This window comes from Carassius carassius, chromosome 49 (assembly GCF_963082965.1).
Source record: "Carassius carassius chromosome 49, fCarCar2.1, whole genome shotgun sequence".
In the NCBI taxonomy this organism is placed as follows: domain Eukaryota; kingdom Metazoa; phylum Chordata; class Actinopteri; order Cypriniformes; family Cyprinidae; genus Carassius; species Carassius carassius.
In genome coordinates, this window is record NC_081803.1 from 20,136,503 (window position 1) to 20,155,973 (window position 19,471).

Consider the following 19,471-nt stretch of genomic DNA (forward strand, 5'->3'; position numbering starts at 1 on the left):
TTTGGCTTTTTGGCTGGCACATGACTGCGCCGTTGGTGTTGTCTCTCTCTTTCTCTTCTGTCTACTAACAGACGCAGACCAAACTGGAGCATGCCCACATTAAGGAGCTCGAACAGAGTCTTCTCTTTGAAAAGACCAAAGCAGACAAACTCCAGAGGGAGTAAGAGATACTAGGGTAAATCAATCTGTCAGATGGGAGGGTGAGAGAGATTTCTCTTGGGGTTAATGTCAGCTCCCCATGAACGGAAGTGATTTTTGCTTATTTTGGGAAAGTGATTATTTTTTATTCCATGATGGATTGAGGTATGTCACTGGGTGCATCTCTAAAAGTCATTTTTTATCCCAAAATCAAGTAAAGAAAATAAGAAATTGTTTTGCATAAAGATATATATATATATATTTAGGTCCATGTATTATTATTTTTTTCATGACATTTTAAACACATTTTCATCACAATTCTCTGTAGCCTTATGTAATGTAGAAGAGTAATCTGAAAAGTATATTTGTAAGTGTAGTCGATGAAAAAAATATTTTAAGAAGTCTCTTCTGCTCACTAAGGCTGCATATAAGCTGTAATATTGTGAAATATTATTTCTATTTAAAATAACCGTTTTCTATTTAAATATATTTTAAGGTGTAATTTATTCCTGTGAAATAATCTGAATTTTCAGCATTGTTACTCCCGTCTTCATTGTCACATGATCCTTCAGAAATCATTCTAAATCATTCTAATATGCTAAAACAGTATTTTTTTTACCGTATTCCCACATGATCATAATCTCTGAAATTGCTCTAATTTGATTAGATAATATTAGATGTTTCCTATGCAGAAAACATCTAATTTATGTTTAATGTCTTTAGTTTTCCCACAATAAGTGGCTGATGAAGTCTTGTGTCCTGCTGTAGGTGGCCACGCTGTCTGAGCGCTCCAGGATCATGGAGCTGGAAAAGGAAGTGTCTGACCTGCATCTTCAGCTGAGAATTCTCCGGGCCGAGACCACAGGATCAGCTTCACCTCCATTACAAGACAAAAAGGTCTGTTCAGGCCCCTCCTCAAATCCATCCAGACAAGACGCATTATGACATGTGATTGTACCCCAAAAGACATATGCATCATAAGAACTGATCTTTGTGTTCTTATAGATCAAGGAGTTGAACTTTGAGTTGGAGAACAGACAGAAGGAAGTTCTCCTGTTCCAGCAGAAACTCACCTCCTCTGAACAGGATAAAACATGCTTCCAGGAGCAGCTGCAAGATCTGGTACTCAGTATTAATGCTGCTTTTTTACTAACCTCAAATAGCCTGGTTTTATTTCAGATAATGATAATGGCATTTATTTTTAAAGATTTATATTACTCGTGCTGTACTTAAGACTCCCTTCAGCACATATGGTGATCTTATGACTGCTTTTTATATTATTTAATTATTTAAATGTGATGGGGGATGCATACATTTCTCTAAAATTAAGTGTTATATCATTACAAAATCATGTCTTTTAAGCCAGTAAGTCATGAGAAGAAAGTGAAGTGACATTCAGCCAAGTATGGTGACCCATACTCAGAATTTGTGCTCTGCATTTAACCCATCCAAGGTGCACACACACAGAGCAGTGAACACACACACACACTGTGAGCACACACCCGGAGCAGTGGGCAGCCATTTATGCTGCGGCGCCCGGGGAGCAGTTGGGGGTTCGATGCCTTGCTCAAGTGCACCTAAGTCGTGGTATTGAAGGTGGAGAGAGAACTGTACATGCACTCCCCCCACCCACAATTCCTGCCAGCCCGGGACTCGAACTCACAACCTTTCGATTGGGAGTCCGACTCTCTAACCACTAGGCCACGACTTCCCCTTAAATCATACATCATACATCAATGTGATTTTTATTATTGTTAAGAAGTATGGTTAGGCTTTACTTGAAGCACCAAGTACTTAAATTTACTGACATTAGTTATCAATTATAAAAAATAAAGAACATTTATATAAAATGTCTATGTAAATCAGTGGACGAGATGTATATAAAATAAACCCAAGCACGTTATTTTATTTAATTTTGTATTATTTTTAGTTTAATAGTTGAATTTAATAACATTATCACAATAAACAGTTTTTTTGCTTAGTCAAGCACATTTATATAAAATTTCTATATATATATAAATTGATTTAATATACACTGAAATTGGTCTAGAAACTATTCAGAAATTGCTAGTACATTTCACAAATAATAACAAAGAAATGCATTGAATTAAACGTGAAATTTTGAAGCAGAAAGACTGAAATAGTGTTTTCTTTTTACAATTTAGTATTTTTAGTAAGTACATATTGTGTTTATATTTACAGTACATTTATAAAATAAACGTCAGATCTCAAGTATGAGACAGTAATAATGACCCTTGTCTGCATAACAACAAGATATTTAAAAAATGCACATGAAACAAAGGTAACCCTATTTTTTTCCTTTTGGTCAACCTGTTGTACCAAATCTTTGTTTTATTTCAGAAACAGAAACTTGACACCGCCTCAGAGGACAATAACAAAGCAACACTAGCCATGCAAGGTAAGCAAAACATGAAAAAAAGCAATTAAATTCTCAATAACTACTGTTAAGCGTCTGAACTGATATTTGAAGATATTATTCGCTGTCGTTTTTGCATGTTCATGAGATAAACCAGCCATTCCCAGCGGAGACATAATACACAACGACACACTTTTACGTGCTCAGTAATCCAATTTGGGAGAAAGTTTGTGGAAAATTATCATATAAGCAGAAATACTGCTGCATGAGCTCCTCTATGACTACTTCTGTGTGGCGCCAGAAATAGAAAGCACCATGAAAATGCAGAGAGAGAAGCTGGATCAGGTGTCCAGGGAGAAGGAAGAGCTGCAGAGGGATGTGTCCGTCCGGCAGCAGCAGGAACAGGCGAAGGATGAAGAGAGAGATCTTCAGATGAAGGAGCTGAAGGAGAAGTTGGGCCGAGCCGAAGGAGAGATGAACAGAATCACAGAGAGGAGTGCTGAGCTTGAACGGCAGGTGCTGGAACTGAAAGCTATCAAAGACCAAACCCAGGTGACCGAATGACATTTGAAAAAACCTAGGCCCAGTAGCTCCTGCTGTTTTATACATTGCTAGTCAAAAGTTTGGGGTTGGTAAGATTAAGATGTTAATGTTATTTGTAGCATATTACAATGATTTCTGAAGGATCATGTGACACTGGAGACTGGAGTAATGATGCTGAAAATTCACCTTTACATCATAGGAATAAGTTGTTTTAAAATATATAAAAATATAAAATATTTATTTTAAATAGTAAAAACATTATACAATTTTTAACTATATGCTTTATCAAATAAATGCAGCCTTGGTGAGCAGAAGAAATTAATTTTTTTTTTCAAAAAAATCTTACCATCCCCAAACTTTTGAATGGAAGTGTATATATTTAAGCCCATGACTAACTAGAGGTTTACTCTCAATCAAACAGAGTTTACAGTCTGATGAAAAAACTGGAGCAGATAAAGAAGAGGAATAAAGAATTGCAGGAGGAGGTAAATATGCTTCACTCTTCATATCATAAAGATAAATGATGATTCCTGGTTACTTTCAGGTTGTATCTGATGTCTGTAAGGGACTTAAAAGGGTCTGAATAATTCAGTTATTTGAATTAGTGTATACCAGTTTAAAAGTCACCTCCATGTTGCTAGGATGTCATAAGTGTTTGATAGGGTGCTCTGGGTGGTTGCTAGGTGGTTGCTCACTGGATCTCCTTCAGAGACCACATGATTTGTACTGTATTCATGTTCATACAGTAGCACTGGTGTATGCTGAAGTTTAATACTTGGTGTTAGTTTGTTCAAATCACTAACCTTATTTAACCATGATCATTATGCTCAGCTTAGACAGCAGTAATAATAATTAAAAAAGCTAAATTAGGAAGACAACAGCTGCTCTAAAAATTATGAAATTAAAGTTAAAAAAAATAGTTCACCCAAAATTGAAAATTTGCTGTAAATGTACTCACCCTCAGGACATAGATATAGAGGGGTTTTTTTTTCTTCACCTGATTATATTTTTAGCATTACATCACTCGCTCAACAATGGGTGCTCTGCAGTGAATGGGTGCCGTCAGAATGCGAGTCCAAACAGCTGATAAAAACATCACTTTGATCCACAAATAATCTACACGACTACAGTCCAGCAGTTGATGTCTTGTGAAGTGAAAAGTTTTGTGTTTGTAAGCAACAAATCTGTCGAGGTGTTGTTACTTTATGCAGTCACTTCTGGCCAAGATATGAGTCCATAATTAATAATAACGCTTCTTCCAGTGAAAAAGTATGTCTCCTGTTGTCTTTTCATATCAGAATCCTCCCACATATTTGTTTAGGACTGTTTTGAACTGATATTTATTTATTTTTTTGAAACAAGCTTGATTTGTGCATATTTCTTTTGTGATTCAGACAAGATAATTTTTTCATTGGAGAAAGCAGCATTATGGATCGAGGACTCGTACTTTACTTAACTGATGGACTGGAGTGGTGTGGATTACTTGTGTGGAATATTGTGATGTTTTTATCAGCTGTTTGGACTCTCATTCTGACGGCACCCATTCACTGCAGAAGATCCATTTGTGAGCAAGTGATGTAATGCTACATTTCTCCAAATCTGTTGAGATGAAGAAACAAAATCTATATCTTGGATGGCAGTAAATTGTCATTTTTGAGTGAGCTATTCCTTTAATTACTGCCGTCAACATGTTTAACCGAAAATATTTTGTTTACATGTGAAACAGCCAGTAGTTTCTTTAAAACATTTAGTATTTGTTGCTGAATAAACACGTTTACTTAAGAGACAAGCAGAGTTTTTACGGCGTAACTGTACTGTTACTGACATAATGGTTCAGACACTGTTAATTCATGCACGAGTCCTCTACATCTGACCGCCTGCAGGCTGCATGTAAAGCATGTTCTGTGCGCTCATACATGGCCTTACATAATCACTTCGATGGCCTGCAATTCTTAGCTCCTTGGGTTGTGTGTTTTGCATACGGTAAGACTGTGTGAAAGAGTAACGGGTCTTCTTATGTCACTGGCTTGATTGAGCATCTGTATTAAAGAGACTCACCTGCAGTGGATCAGCTGATGTTGTTGGTTCAGTCTGTGGTTATATTGGGGGTTTGATTGTGATGCGCTGATAAAACTCTTTTAGATCCATGCAACAGTTTTGATTTACTTTAATTTTGCTCTATTCCCCACACCAAGTTACTTCAAATTACTGCAGATTTTCAGATTTTAGCACACAAAACATATAAACTACTCATGTGTCACTATGAGCTGATGTTATATGAAAAAGAGTGCGAACATTTCTCAAAAGATGGTTTTAATGACATTATGAGAAATTACACATTATGAATAAATTATGATAGAATTTACATTTTTGGATCAACGGTCCGTTTAATGTGCTTTGGTTTCTATATTGAAATAGACTACCTTATTATTATTGTGACCTCATTTTGGACTTTTGTACCCTTAAGGTTTAAAAAAGCAGAGTTAATGTAAAGATTTTATAAGAGAAATAAGAGTTTTTCATGCATATATTCACCAAGGCTGTGTTAATTTGATCAAAAATACAATACAAAAATACTTAAATATTGTGAAATATTATTACAATTTGAAATACTATTTTCTATTTGGAATATGTTTTAAAATATTTTTTTTTCTGTGATCAAAGCTGAATCATCAGCATCATTACTGCAGTCTACAGTGTCACATGATGCTTCAGATATTATTCTAATATGTTTATATTATATTTATATTTATTATATATATTTATTCATAAAATAAACAGAGTATAGAGGCTTTGCTCGTGAAAGGATTTCCATTTCTCTGATGTCACCAAAGACAAAACATGTATCATCAAGTAGAATCGGCTAATTCAGGATGAATGAGAACAGCAGAAGGAGGGGGCGGGACAGCAGGGGGATGTCGAGAGGGGCGGGGCTTGCCGTGCTTTTATAATGAAGCTGCCCTATGTGACGTTTTTCTGACGTGAGTGTGAGCGTGTGCCGGAGCGCCAGCAGAACGAGAGCTCAAGCCTCTCTCTCTCGCTGCAGGGGCCAGAGGGGGATGTTTTATTGATGGGGCACATTTGTTTGGAAAAAAACAGGAAAGAGATAGCAGCATGGATGTGACAGCGCTCCAACAGAACTACACGGGCAGCGTTTATAGCTCTCTGTGCCAGGTAAAGATCACTCTTCTGTATATCGAAGACCATGTTAGTATTCAGGAATATTAGCATTTTTTTATATATATTGGAAATGGATTAGGATGATACTGAAACTGGATAATATAAGGGATTATTTTTCCCCTATTTAAATAAATTTTATATCATGCATGTTTTGGTTACATTTGCATGTATTATTCTAGATTTGAGGTTTAATGTGAGCACTGTTTGTTGTTTTTTCTCCCAATGTATTGATTTACAAATTTTGGGCAGTGACAGAAATTAACTTGGTTATTAAGTTAAAATATTGATTCACTAGAGTGTATTTGTTTGAGCAATTATGTGGAAGTACTGTACACTATGTAAATATTTATTTTCAGAATTTCTAACCAGTTTTCTAACCATACAACACCTCAGATACTTTAATTTAATCAATACATTAAATTATATTCTCCATCTGAATTATAATATATATAAATCCCCTCCTTGAACTGCCACCTTAACGTGGTGGAGGGGTTTGAGTACCCGAATGACCCTAGGAGCTATGTTGTCCGGGGCTATATGCCCCTGGTAGGGTCTCCCAAGGCAAACAGGTCCTAGGCGACGGGTCAGACTAAGAGCGGTTCAAAACCCCTTATGAGAAGGAACAATCAAAGGACCGTGACGTCGCCCGGTATGGCGCAGCCGGGGCCCCACCCTGGAGCCAGGCCCGGGGTTGGGGCTCGTATGCGAGCGCCTGGTGGCCGGGCCTCCCCCCACGGGGTCCGGCCGGGCTCAGCCCGAAGGAGCGACGTGGGGCCGCCTTCCCGTGGGCTCACCACCTACAGGAGGGACCGTAAGGGGCCGGTGCTTAGACAATCGGGTGGCAGTCGAAGGCGGGGGCCTCGACAGCCCGATCCCTGGACACGGAAACTAGCTCTAGGGACGTGGAACGTCACCTCACTGGCGGGGAAGGAGCCCGAGATTGTGCGTGAGGTAGAGAGGTTCCGACTAGCGATAGTCGGACTCACCTCTACGCACAGCTTGGGCTCTGGTACCACACTCCTCGAGAGAGGATGGACTCTTCACCACTCTGGAGTTGCCCAAGGTGAGAGGCGGCGGGCTGGTGTGGGTTTGCTTATAGCCCCCCAGCTCAGCTGCCATGTGTTGGAGTTTACCCCGGTGAACGAGAGGGTCGCTTCCCTGCGCCTTCGGGTCGGGGATAGGTCTCTCACTGTCGTTTGTGCCTACGGGCCGAACGGCAATGCAGAGTACCCAGCCTTCTTGGAGTCTCTGGGAGGGGTGCTGGAAAGTGCTTCGACTGGGGACTCCGTCGTTTTACTGGGGGACTTCAACGCCCACGTGGGCAACGACAGTGACACCTGGAGGGGCGTGATTGGGAGGAACGGCCCCCCTGATCTGAACCCGAGCGGTGTTCAGTTATTGGACTTCTGTGCTAGTTACAGCTTGTCCATAACGAACACCATGTTCAAGCATAAGGGTGTCCATCAGTACACGTGGCACCAGGACACCCTAGGCCGTAGGTCGATGATTGACTTTGTGGTCGTTTCATCCGACCTCCGGCCGTATGTCTTGGACACTCGGGTGAAGAGAGGGGCGGAGCTGTCAACCGATCACCACCTGGTGGTGAGTTGGATCCGATGGCGGGGGAGGAAGCTGGACAGACTCGGCAGACCCAAACGTACTGTGAGGGTCTGCTGGGAACGTTTGGCCGAGTCTCCTGTCAGAGAGATCTTCAACTCCCACCTCCGGCAGAGCTTCGACCGGATCCCGAGGGAGGCTGGAGATATTGAGTCCGAGTGGACCATGTTCTCCATCTCCATTGTCGAAGCGGCCGCTCGGAGCTGTGGCCGTAAGGTTTCCGGTGCCTGTCGAGGCGGCAATCCCCGAACCCGGTGGTGGACACCGGAAGTAAGGGATGCCGTCAAGCTGAAGAAGGAGTCCTATCGGGCCTGGTTGGCTTGTGGGACTCCAGAGGCAGCTGACAGGTACCGGCAGGCCAAGCGGACTACAGCCCGGGTGGTTGTGGAGGCAAAAACTCGGGCCTGGGAGGAGTTCGGTGAGGCCATGGAGAAGGACTATCGGTCAGCCTCGAAGAGATTCTGGCAAACCGTCCGGCGCCTCAGGAGAGGGAAGCAGTGCCCTACCAACGCTGTTTACAGTAGAGGTGGGGAGCTGTTGACCTCAACTGGGGATGTCGTTGGACGGTGGAAGGAATACTTCGAGGATCTCCTCAATCCCGCTGTCACGTCTTCCATTGAGGAAGCAGAGGCTGAGGGCTCAGATGTGGACTCGTCCATAACCCAAGCTGAAGTCACCGAGGTAGTCAAGAAACTCCTCGGTGGCAAGGCACCGGGGGTGGATGAGATCCGCCCTGAGTACCTCAAGTCTCTGGATGTTGTGGGGCTGTCTTGGCTGACACGCCTCTGCAGCATCGCGTGGCAGTCGGGGACGGTGCCTCTGGGATGGCAGACCGGGGTGGTGGTCCCTCTTTTTAAGAAGGGGGACCGGAGGGTGTGTTCCAACTACAGGGGGATCACACTTCTCAGCCTCCCTGGGAAAGTCTATGCCAGGGTACTGGAGAGGAGAATCCGGCCGATAGTAGAACCTCGGATTCAGGAGGAACAGTGTGGTTTTCGTCCAGGCCGTGGAACACTGGACCAGCTCTATACCCTCTACAGGGTGCTGGAGGGTTCATGGGAGTATGCCCAACCAGTCCACATGTGCTTTGTGGATTTGGAGAAGGCATTCGACTGTGTCCCTCGCGGCGGCCTGTGGAGGGTTCTCCGGGAGTATGGGGTCCGGGGCCCTTTGATAAGGGCTATCCGGTCCCTGTACGAACGGAGCAGGAGCTTGGTTCGTATTGCCAGCTGTAAGTCAGACTTGTTCCCGGTGCGTGTTGGACTCCGGCAGGGCTGCCCTTTGTCGCCGGTTCTGTTCATGATTTTTATGGACAGAATTTCTAGGCGCAGCCAGGGGCCGGAGGGGGTCAGGTTTGGTGACAACACTATTTCGTCTCTGCTCTTTGCGGATGATGTTGTCGTGTTGGCCTCATCAGGCCAGGACCTTCAGCATGCACTGGGACGGTTTGCAGCCGAGTGTGAAGCGGCTGGGATGAGAATCAGCACCTCCAAATCCGAGGCCATGGTCCTCAGTCGGAAAAGGGTGGCTTGCCCACTTCAGGTTGGTGGAGAGTTCCTGCCTCAAGTGGAGGAGTTTAAGTATCTTGGGGTCTTGTTCACGAGTGAGGGAAGGATGGAACGGGAGATTGACAGACGGATCGGTGCAGCTTCTGCAGTAATGCGGTCGATGTACCGGTCTGTCGTGGTGAAGAAAGAGCTGAGCCGCAAGGCGAAGCTCTCGATTTACCGGTCAATCTACGTTCCTACTCTCACCTATGGTCATGAGCTTTGGGTCATGACCGAAAGGACAAGATCCCGGATACAGGCGGCCGAAATGTGCTTTCTCCGCAGGGTGGCTGGGCGATCCCTTAGAGATAGGGTGAGAAGCTCAGTCACCCGGGAGGAGCTCAGAGTAGAGCCGCTGCTCCTCCACATCGAGAGGGGTCAGCTGAGGTGGCTCGGGCATCTGTTCCGGATGCCTCCTGGACGCCTTCCCGGGAAGGTGTTCCGGGCACATCCCACTGGGAGGAGACCCCGGGGGAGACCTAGGACACGCTGGAGAGACTATGTCTCCCGGCTGGCCTGGGAACGCCTCGGTGTCCCCCCAGAAGAGCTGGAGGAAGTGTCTAGGGAGAGGGAAGTCTGGGGTTCTCTGCTTAGACTGCTGCCCCCGCGACCCGGCCCCGGATAAGCGGTAGAAGATGGATGGATGGATGGATGGATGGATGGATGGATGGATGGAATTATAATAATAATTTCTTAGGCTTATAAGAAACATTTGAGAAGAATATCTGAATTTAAAAAACTAAAATGTACAGGGCAGTTTTTCCCCACATTTCACACGTTTGCATTTTCCCTTATTTTGTCTATAATGTTGGATGATGGTGATGAGCATAAAAATAATTTTCGGCCATGTATGTATGTATCTGTTTTGGTCTCTTTATGATTATTGAGATTTTTTTTATGCATTAAAGGCAGGGTAGGTAAAAAAATGTATAAAAAACTTTTTTTCCGAATTTGTTTAAACTTTATTTATATATCAATACATAATTAAAATGTAAGTACTCTGAAAAAGAAAGTATAAAAATCGAGTGACTGTAGACCTCTCACGACTGTTTTAAAGACAGCTCATTATTTCCATTCACTCCACCCCCTCCCTTCTGGGCTCCTTCCAAAGCCTCTACTAAGGCTCGCTAAGTAATGTTATGTTAGCTATATTACGCAGCTACGTGTGCTAATGACACATGCTTCATGAAAAAAATATGTATGATCAAAATACAAAAAGAAAGATTTACCTGTCCAGCAGAAATAAAGCCATCAAGGAGTCACTTTTCAGCCCCTTGAGTTCCCTCAGTTCTCGCCATCGCTGGAAAGCCACGCCGATATTAACTCGCGTTTTATTTTTTTGTTTATCCAAAGACTTTTTGTTCATTAACTTTTCTTGTACTGTTACTGTCTTCCTTTTTTTGCCTGGTTTGCCTTCACTAACTGCATAGGCTGGTACTTGTGAATTTTGCTTGCTGTTTCTCTGCCATTGTTTTGGTATTCCTAGGATCCGTGCCTGTTGAATTCCTCAAATCAAACGTGCGCGCATAAGTGGGCAGGTCATGTGTGGCAAAAGGGTGGTTGCCATGGTTGCGAGAGAGTGACAGTCGCCTAAGCCAATCCTATGTTTCGTCCCGAATGGAAATAATGAGCTGTGTTTAATACAGATTAAACGGTCTAGAGTCACTCGATTTTTATACTCTTTTTATCAGAGTACTTACATTTTAATTATGCATTGATATATATAGAAAGTTTAAACAAATTTGGAAGAAAGTTGTTTATACATGTATTACCTACCCTGCCTTTAAACGAAATAAAATATTTTGTGTCGCTATATCTTTTGCATGCTATTTCTTTAAATAATGGAAATGTTAAGCTGTGGACTTGAAGTGCTGAAGAATGCTTTCACATGTCTGAGTCTGAATGAAATCGTTGTTTGATGACATTTCATACATTGATGACAGTATAATTCCTCCATCATCAGGGAATCTCTCAGGCTTTCTGAATCTAATCACTGAATCACTCAGAGATATCAGCGCAGGCGAATCTCTGCTGATCCTTAATAAAACATTGATGCTGGTTCTTGGCAATGTAGATGATATTAATTATGGGCTCGGCCAGTTGTGGGCGTTTGTGCTGAAGTGTGTAATTAATGCTTCAATCTGATGTGATGGGATTGAATTATGGGTTTCATGGGAACAGTAATCTGACTTCACCAGATGTAATGATCTGACATTACTCCTGAAATGTGATTCATCTTCTCAAGCTCTCAGTGATTGTACTTAGAGGTGTTTGCTAAAGCAAGCATCAATAATAGTATTAGGCTACTCATGCTTAGGTTTAGGTTTTTTTTCCAATCTCTATCACTTAAAGTTTGGCATGTTAATTGCAATTTTTGTGCTATTGTGTTTTTTGTGAAGTTAAAAAAAAACACCTAGGACACCTTTGTGCATAATCACATTATTAATATCATGAAAATCTAATGCTTTCCCCAGTGTTATTATAGTATTTTTTAATATTTAATTCCCTTTTTTTAAGTTTAAATTTTAGTAACTTTGTGCTTTTGTAATTTTTTTTAATAATTGTTTCTATTTAGCTTTAATTTTTTATCACTCTGCTAATTATTTTACGTGATTTTAGATCTTCAAATTAAACATTTTATTTCTGTTAGTTAATTTTCTTTAAGTTTTTAATCTAATATTCATATTTGTTGTTTGTTAACAAAAAGAACACTGCTTTTTTCCCAGAATTCTCATGGATATTTTACTTGCATTAAAAAAAACTACTGTAATAAAGACATTTTGCGTAAATGAGCATAAATATTTAATAATATTATAAATAACGTTCTTTTCACTTTGCAGTTATAAAAGAGTTTTGTTTTTTTTAGGGATACTTAGAGTTGAAGCAAAGTGTGCTTAAATTATCATTAAAATAGTTTAAGAATGCACAAAAAACATGATGGTCCTTAAATATGTGTGAAAAAAATCTTTTTTATGCAAAATACATGATGTTTAAAGGTTTCAAGACATTCACACCAATACATTTCATCCAAAACCATGTAATGTTTTTCTAATCCTCGTTCTTTCACTTGATTCACTTGTCTTTTATCTCATCCACCAGCTTGAGGTCCTGAAGCAGCAGAAATCTCAGTATCAGTAGCAGCTGAGTTTAGAAACGCAGAACATTGACAGCCTCCACAAAGAAATGTGAGTCTCCTGCTGACGTGCACCCATGCATTTTCACTTCATTGACTCTATGTATTAGTTTACTGACCACTGAACAACAGCTCCAACAAATAGCCCAATTTAATGTCTTTCAGCTGCATCTTATTACATTAATTGTGTACTTTGTTGGAGCTGTAAAGGATCTTGATCTTAATTAGTCAGTTAAGTACCATGTTGGCGTCATTGTGGTGATATAATTAGATCTGTGAGTCACAGAGTGACATTGCAAGTCCACATGGTCACAACAGCTTTTATTTCTGAATAACAACAGGCGTAATGTGCGTGTTCTGAAATATTGAGCTGTTGTGCTTGTGGGCGAAATGAGTTTGAATCTGGCTCGCAGCATTTTTAACATTCAGGATAATCAATAAGAAAAAACATGTAAGGTAGAAACAGATTTTTTACATCAGGAATTGACTGGATGATGAAAAGTGTCACTATATGAAAGTTTTTGAAAAATAAGAGGGTTTGGTGACATCTGCTGAAAAAATACTTAAAGGGTCATGAAACCCTAAACCAATTTTTCTGAGATTTTAACAGAGGTAGGTGTGTTTAACACCATAGAAGACAATGTTATAATCTGTAAAATTTAATAATAGAATATAAATGGTTAAATTTGAGTTTGTATCGGCTATTTTCGTCTTCCGGGTTTGAAATCCTCATCAAGTCTACGTCACAGGATGTGACGTTTTTCTGTACGGATCATACAGTGATGACTCATCGTTCTCTCATAATTATTAATGAGGCTGAGCCTTCATATCCAATGAGAAGACATTTCACTGAATTAATCATGATACCACGTGGATCTTTTCAATGATAGACCTGTCAAACAAACTGTGATATTGCGTAGTCGATGAGAGAGGCGATCATGGGACGCAAGTGTTTGTATGCGTGGTGCAAAAGTTCAAGCGCATTGCATAGCTTTCCCCGCGATGCTGCCAGGGCTAGAGTCTGGCTCCGTGCGGCTGGTTGGCCATCCACAACGGACACATCTAATTTATATATATGCAGCAAACATTTTTCTCGAGAGAGCTTCGCCTCTCGAGAAGTCCTCCACCTCCACAGAACCCTGCGCGCTGCCGTCACTGTATATTTCTATGTCGCTGTCCATCTTTACTATTGTTGTTCAGGTGGCGCGTCGATCTAGGCACGGAATTTTTTTTTAACCGGAAATCTATTATTTGCAAATATATTAATTTATAGTGTGTATATAAAGTATATAGTTGTTTATAATGACATTATAATTAATATGTACATTTAATATGTTTTATTCAATAGAATTTGATGACAGGGCGTTCAGTTACTTTTGAAATGACAGAAATAGTGTCAGTGTATTGCCAGCTTTTTAAAAAAAAAACTTTTTTTGCTTACGTTTTACGACACATTTGTAATGATATGCAATAACAGTTATCCCTGCCGTGCAATACCACATCCACACTCCCCTCCCCTTCTCACAGCCATCCACGCCCATTTCAGTTGCATTTTTCAAAAACAGTGTGAGCTAGACTTGCGCTGAAATAGGGGGGTTTCATGACCCTTTAAAAATGAAAAAAATATATATTTTTAGCAAAATTAATTTTAAGCATTTAAGCACAAACCTTTAGCTCAAAATGCTTTTGCAATCTCAAGGAACACTTCTGGTGGTGTGAATGGGACTCTAAATTAAAGAGCCACAAACCGGAGCTCCAAGCCTTCATAACTCTAGCTGATTAGACACACTCCTTCAGGCCGCGGTTGATGACATTTCCAGCGAGTGACGTCTCCAGTGATTCGGGCAGGTTCCTGCGTGCAGCCTCTTTTGTACTGAAGATATTCGTCTCTCCTCCAGGGAATTTTACGTAACTTTGTCTTTCCAGCCCATGTGAGATCTGACGGAGTTCCTTTCATAACACTCTGTTGATCTTCTGATGCTAATGAATTTGTATCATGGTGTATCTTATAATATTATATATTTTTGGTATACTTTATGGAAAAGAACATGTAATGTTTTATTAAACGCAACATATTATTTTTTTAATTTGTGGGGCTCTTTTTGTCCGTAGTTCATTTGTGTTATGTTCGGGACACAGGAGGCGAGAGATCCATGAGCAGTGTGTATTTATTGGGTAATCCAAAAATCATAATCCAGAAAGCAAAGGTCAAAATCCAGGTAAGCAGTCAAAACATGAAATAAACAAGAAACTAGAACCACAAGGAAACGCGAGGAAACTGGGTGACGGAAATAAAGGACTCCATCAATACAAATGGAAACAGACCGGATAATATAGGCAGGGTAATGACTATCAAGTGAAGACACCTGAGTGCAATTAACAGGAGTGCAATTACTGTGATGAAGGGACAAGGCTTTGTGGGAATTGTAGTGCCTACGTTGAGGTGCCTATGGGGAAGTGAGACCACAAGTGGACACCCAGGGAAACAGAGACCAGACACAGTGACAATTTGTTCTTACAATTTGGAGATGTCACCTTGATTTTCCACTTGCATTTTAACCATACATTATTTGATTTATTCCTGCATTATGATGAAAAATAGATTGGCTCATTCATTCACATGAGGAGGATGATGGAGACCTGTCTGAAGGTTTTTTGTTGTTGTTGTTCACCAAGGCTGCATTTATTTGATCAGAAATACAATAAAAACAAAAATATGAATATTATTCAGTTTTTAAATATCTGAAAAGCTGAATTTTCAGCATTGTTACTCCAGTCTTCAGTGTCACATGATCCTACAAAAATCATTGTTATATGCAGATTTGCTACCCAACAAACATATATGCTAGTCCTACATGATAGCATGGGCATTAACTCCCTCCTTATCTCTCTCTCTCTTTGTGTAGTGAGGAGCTAAAACTGTCTCCGAGGCAGGTGTTGCTCCAGGTTGAGAAATGTACACTGGCTCAGGAGTTGGACATCCACTCACAGCAGGTGGTGTTTATCTGTGTGTCTTTCCTTAGACTTTTCCTGTCAGCTCTTCTGAAATGTGTTGCCCTGTGACGTTCTCCGTCAGTTTGAGGGATTGAGTTATCATGTATCATGGGTTTTTTTGGCAGCATGGCAGCGAAGCTCTGACTAGCCAGCTGGAGATTACAAAGAGGTAAGCGCATGTCATTGAATTAGTATTAAATTAATTCAATCAAATCAAGACTGAAATCTCGAAGCGAAAGCCGATGGTAAAAGTTGGTTTAAAAGCAAAAATTCAAAGCTTACTCACCCTCAGGCCATCCAAGATGTAAATTGAAACGGGACGTGTGACCAAGTATTGTGCCCAATTTATACTCTGCATTTTAATTTGTAATCATTAAGGTGTTTTAACAGTAAACCTTTTCTTCTGGCCAAAATACTCCATAATCCATAACAACTCTTCCTCCAGTGAAAAAGTCCATCTCCTGTTGTCTTCTCCCATTCACTATTGAGGATCCACTGGTGAGTAAGTGATGAAATGCTAAATTTCTCCCAATCTGTTACAATGAAGAAACAAACTCATCTACATCTTGGATGACCCAAGGGTGAATGCATTGTCAGCAAATGTTCATTTTTGGATGAACTCTTCATTTAATTTCCTCCCCAGGCTTTCAAAAACGGAATTTATTACTTGTGGTTATAAACAGCATGTCACAGACACTTTTGATGGTGAAAATGGAGCACTGTCTTAGTAATTGTTCAAATGAGAGCTGGATTTGAGATCACATGCACTCTGGAGGCTTTAAATATCATTTCATCTCATGGGAAATGAAGGCTTTCAAAAAAGCTTGTCAGTACACGTACTTTACAGATCATTGTTTTATGATGCACCAAGATTACCACATCTAGAGAAATGATCTGTTTCCATGACTGCTGTTTAGTTAAAAAGCTCAAATAAAAAAGCTTTTGGCTTAAGATCTATTGTTTTCCTCCACCCTAAAAATACAGCAGTCCCACTGGATGTCTGTTCATATTTTTCATGTTTTTCTGTAAGCTTTTAATCCTTGGAGCTCCATTGAGAGATGGTATTATACATGTTCTCAGAGTGCATATGGCTTTTGTAACATGACTATAAATCCAACCAGCTAGAGTGAGCTCTTCTGTCCTCACAGGGAGAACTCTAATGCAACGATGTCCGATAAAGACAAGGAACTAGAGAGACTACGCAATGAGGTAAGAACTTTGACTAGTGGGTTTCAAAAGTCTATCTAAACTTATGGATCATTCTTCAAAGTATGTTTTATACATTATGGACTATGACAAAATTTGTCTTATGTAAAAAGAATGTAGATTCATTTAATAAGAAAACCCTGTTGTCTACAGCAGTTGTTTCTATTTTTTCTTTCTATATTAAACTTTGTTCTCCGTGTTGTTGTCGCTTAATATTGTCAGATAATGGGGGAAAAAATAACTTGTCATTACAGATTGCAGTGCTTCGTGTGGAAAATGACATGGCCAAGACACTCCAGTCAGCCGTGACGTCTCTGGAGAGGGACAAAGGCCAGCTGCAGAGCCGAGTGAACAGCCTGGAGCAAAAGCTGGAGGTCCGGCAGACAGGGAACGGAGAGGAAGTCACTTCAGGTCTGCCAGCATATTTATATTTTGAATGGAATGACAGCATTTTGCATTCTGTGCAATATAGTGTATATTATCAGCCACTTAAGTCACACTATTATTTAAAAGTTTGGGTTAAGTCTTTGTAATATTTTGAAAACGATTCTTCTGCTCGCCAAGCCTGCCATTATTAGATCAATGATTTTGCATGATTATGTTTTTTTTTTCTACTTTTAATGCAATTTTATGTTAAAAAAATATATCTTTAGATTTGTTAAAAATTAATGTTGCTTGTTCTTTAAATTAATTGGTACACTGGAAATGGAAGTAGTATGACATACGAATAGTATGAAAAAACTATTTTTTTATTTCCATTTGGAGTATGAAAAATGAATCTTAAAAAAAAGAAAAAAGTAAATTTGTAACAAATCTTCTTTAACTTAAATGCAATTCCAACATTTCAACATTTGTCTCATCTGTAGTTGATGTTGCTATAGACCAACTGAGAGAAGAGAAAGAGTTTGCTGAGGGACAGGTAAAACACTCCTCCATATATGGTAATGCTTTTTGGATATTATATGTGTAAATTCTGCAATGTTTTTCTGCATGAATCAGATCAACTTCCTGAACTCAGTCATTGTGGACCTCCAGAGGAAGAATGAGGAACTAAAGGTGAAGCCGAAGAAAATGGCATTGACCGAGTTTAATGGAAATGATGAACATGATGGGTGAGTATTGACATCTTTATTTATTTTTTTTTCAGTTTTAGTACATGAAGTTAAACTAAATGAAAAGTGTCACACTTTTTTAAATATGAAAATATATATTTAAATATTTATTTCAGTTAACATTTATTTTACTTCAAGCAACATTTTTTTTTGTTTGGTTTCTGTTAACTATAATATCCCTGGCACATGGTCATGTTGTACATATTGACAAGCATTACGCTACCTGCATCTTCGTTGCTATTGTTGTATTTCTTCACGAAGAATATAATTTGTTTAACCTCTTTCTCTCAAGCCTTGGTGAGGTGAACAAGAAGAAGAAAGCCCCACCACGTGTTTTCTGCGACATCTGTGACTGCTTCGACCTGCACGACACAGAGGACTGTCCCACTCAAACGCAATCCCCAGACTCACCTCCACACACCACGTACCATGGGAGCCGCATCGGTGAACGACCGTACTGCGACATCTGCGAGGCATTTGGTCACTGGACAGACTCTTGCAACGATGACCAAACCTTCTGAACTTTCCCTCAACCCCTCGGCCTGTGAGCAGGCTATGCACAGATCGCTTTCGACCAGACTATATGCTATTTTTGTACACAGCATATATACATTTTAACCTCTTGAACATTCCCTAAACGAATCTGCCCAAATGAAGGCTAAATTGTGCTGCATTGATGGAATTTCAGTGTTTCAACGTCATGAAGGCGAGAGATATTTCTATGTGTTATCACAGAGCCGGCCAAGCCACTAAGCGACCCTTGCAATTGCAAAGGGCCCCGTAGCCAGCAGAGGGCCCCCTAGAGTCACTCTAAAAATAATTGTTTCTGCAAGTATTCTCGTAAACACAGTCTGTTATGTTTTAAGTGAATGTATACAGTGGCCTGCTGCTCAGAGAAATTCGCTATACCGGATAAATCTGTCTCTCTCTCTCTCTGTAAAATAGACGACGTTATAGGGGGTGTGTTTCAAGATACGCAATGGAGTAGACCAAACTAAACAGGGAGGGAGGGCAAAACACTCATGCAAACAAAACATATCGGCCACGGCCGCACGATCGACTCACTCATCCAGATGGCCAGTCCGCCCCTGAGCGCAACTGCCCGAGCGATTTAGAAAGAAAGTGTGTGTGTGTGTGTGTGAACTCACTGGGCGCGTTGACACCATAGACAGTAAAAGAAATGGACACAGCGACCCCATTGGATTCAATGGAGACGAGTGAAGTCGTTATTTCTTTATTCCTGGGACAACTTTGCCATCGGAAAGGGTGTGTCTGCCACGGGCTGTCCACAGGCTGCGCTCCAGACTGACCACACATCGTGACATGTTACATTTCTTAAATAAAAATTGAAAAAAGAAATTATCGCGGCCGAATTATCCAGCTAATTTTTTTATAGTGCGATTAATTGATTTATCGACTATCACGACAGGCCTACTATTTACATCATTAAATTAAAGTTTACGGAAACTCGTTTTTCCTCGTCAATCATTCTCCATTCATAAACGTTATTCAAAAAGGGCGCGTCTCGTGAACGGTAAAACTCTCTCCAATTACATTATAATGCTTGATCTCTAGATAAAAGGCTGTGGATTTGCATAAAATGACTTTATTTTGTGTATTTGTA

General features: G+C 40.5%; 1 pseudogene; it reads left to right on the top strand.

Annotated features, from left to right (window-relative positions):
* Positions 1-18,573, top strand: part of LOC132132830 (CAP-Gly domain-containing linker protein 1-like) — a 22,024-nt pseudogene extending 3,451 nt beyond the window's left edge.
* Positions 18,574-19,471: the final 898 nt, after the last annotated feature.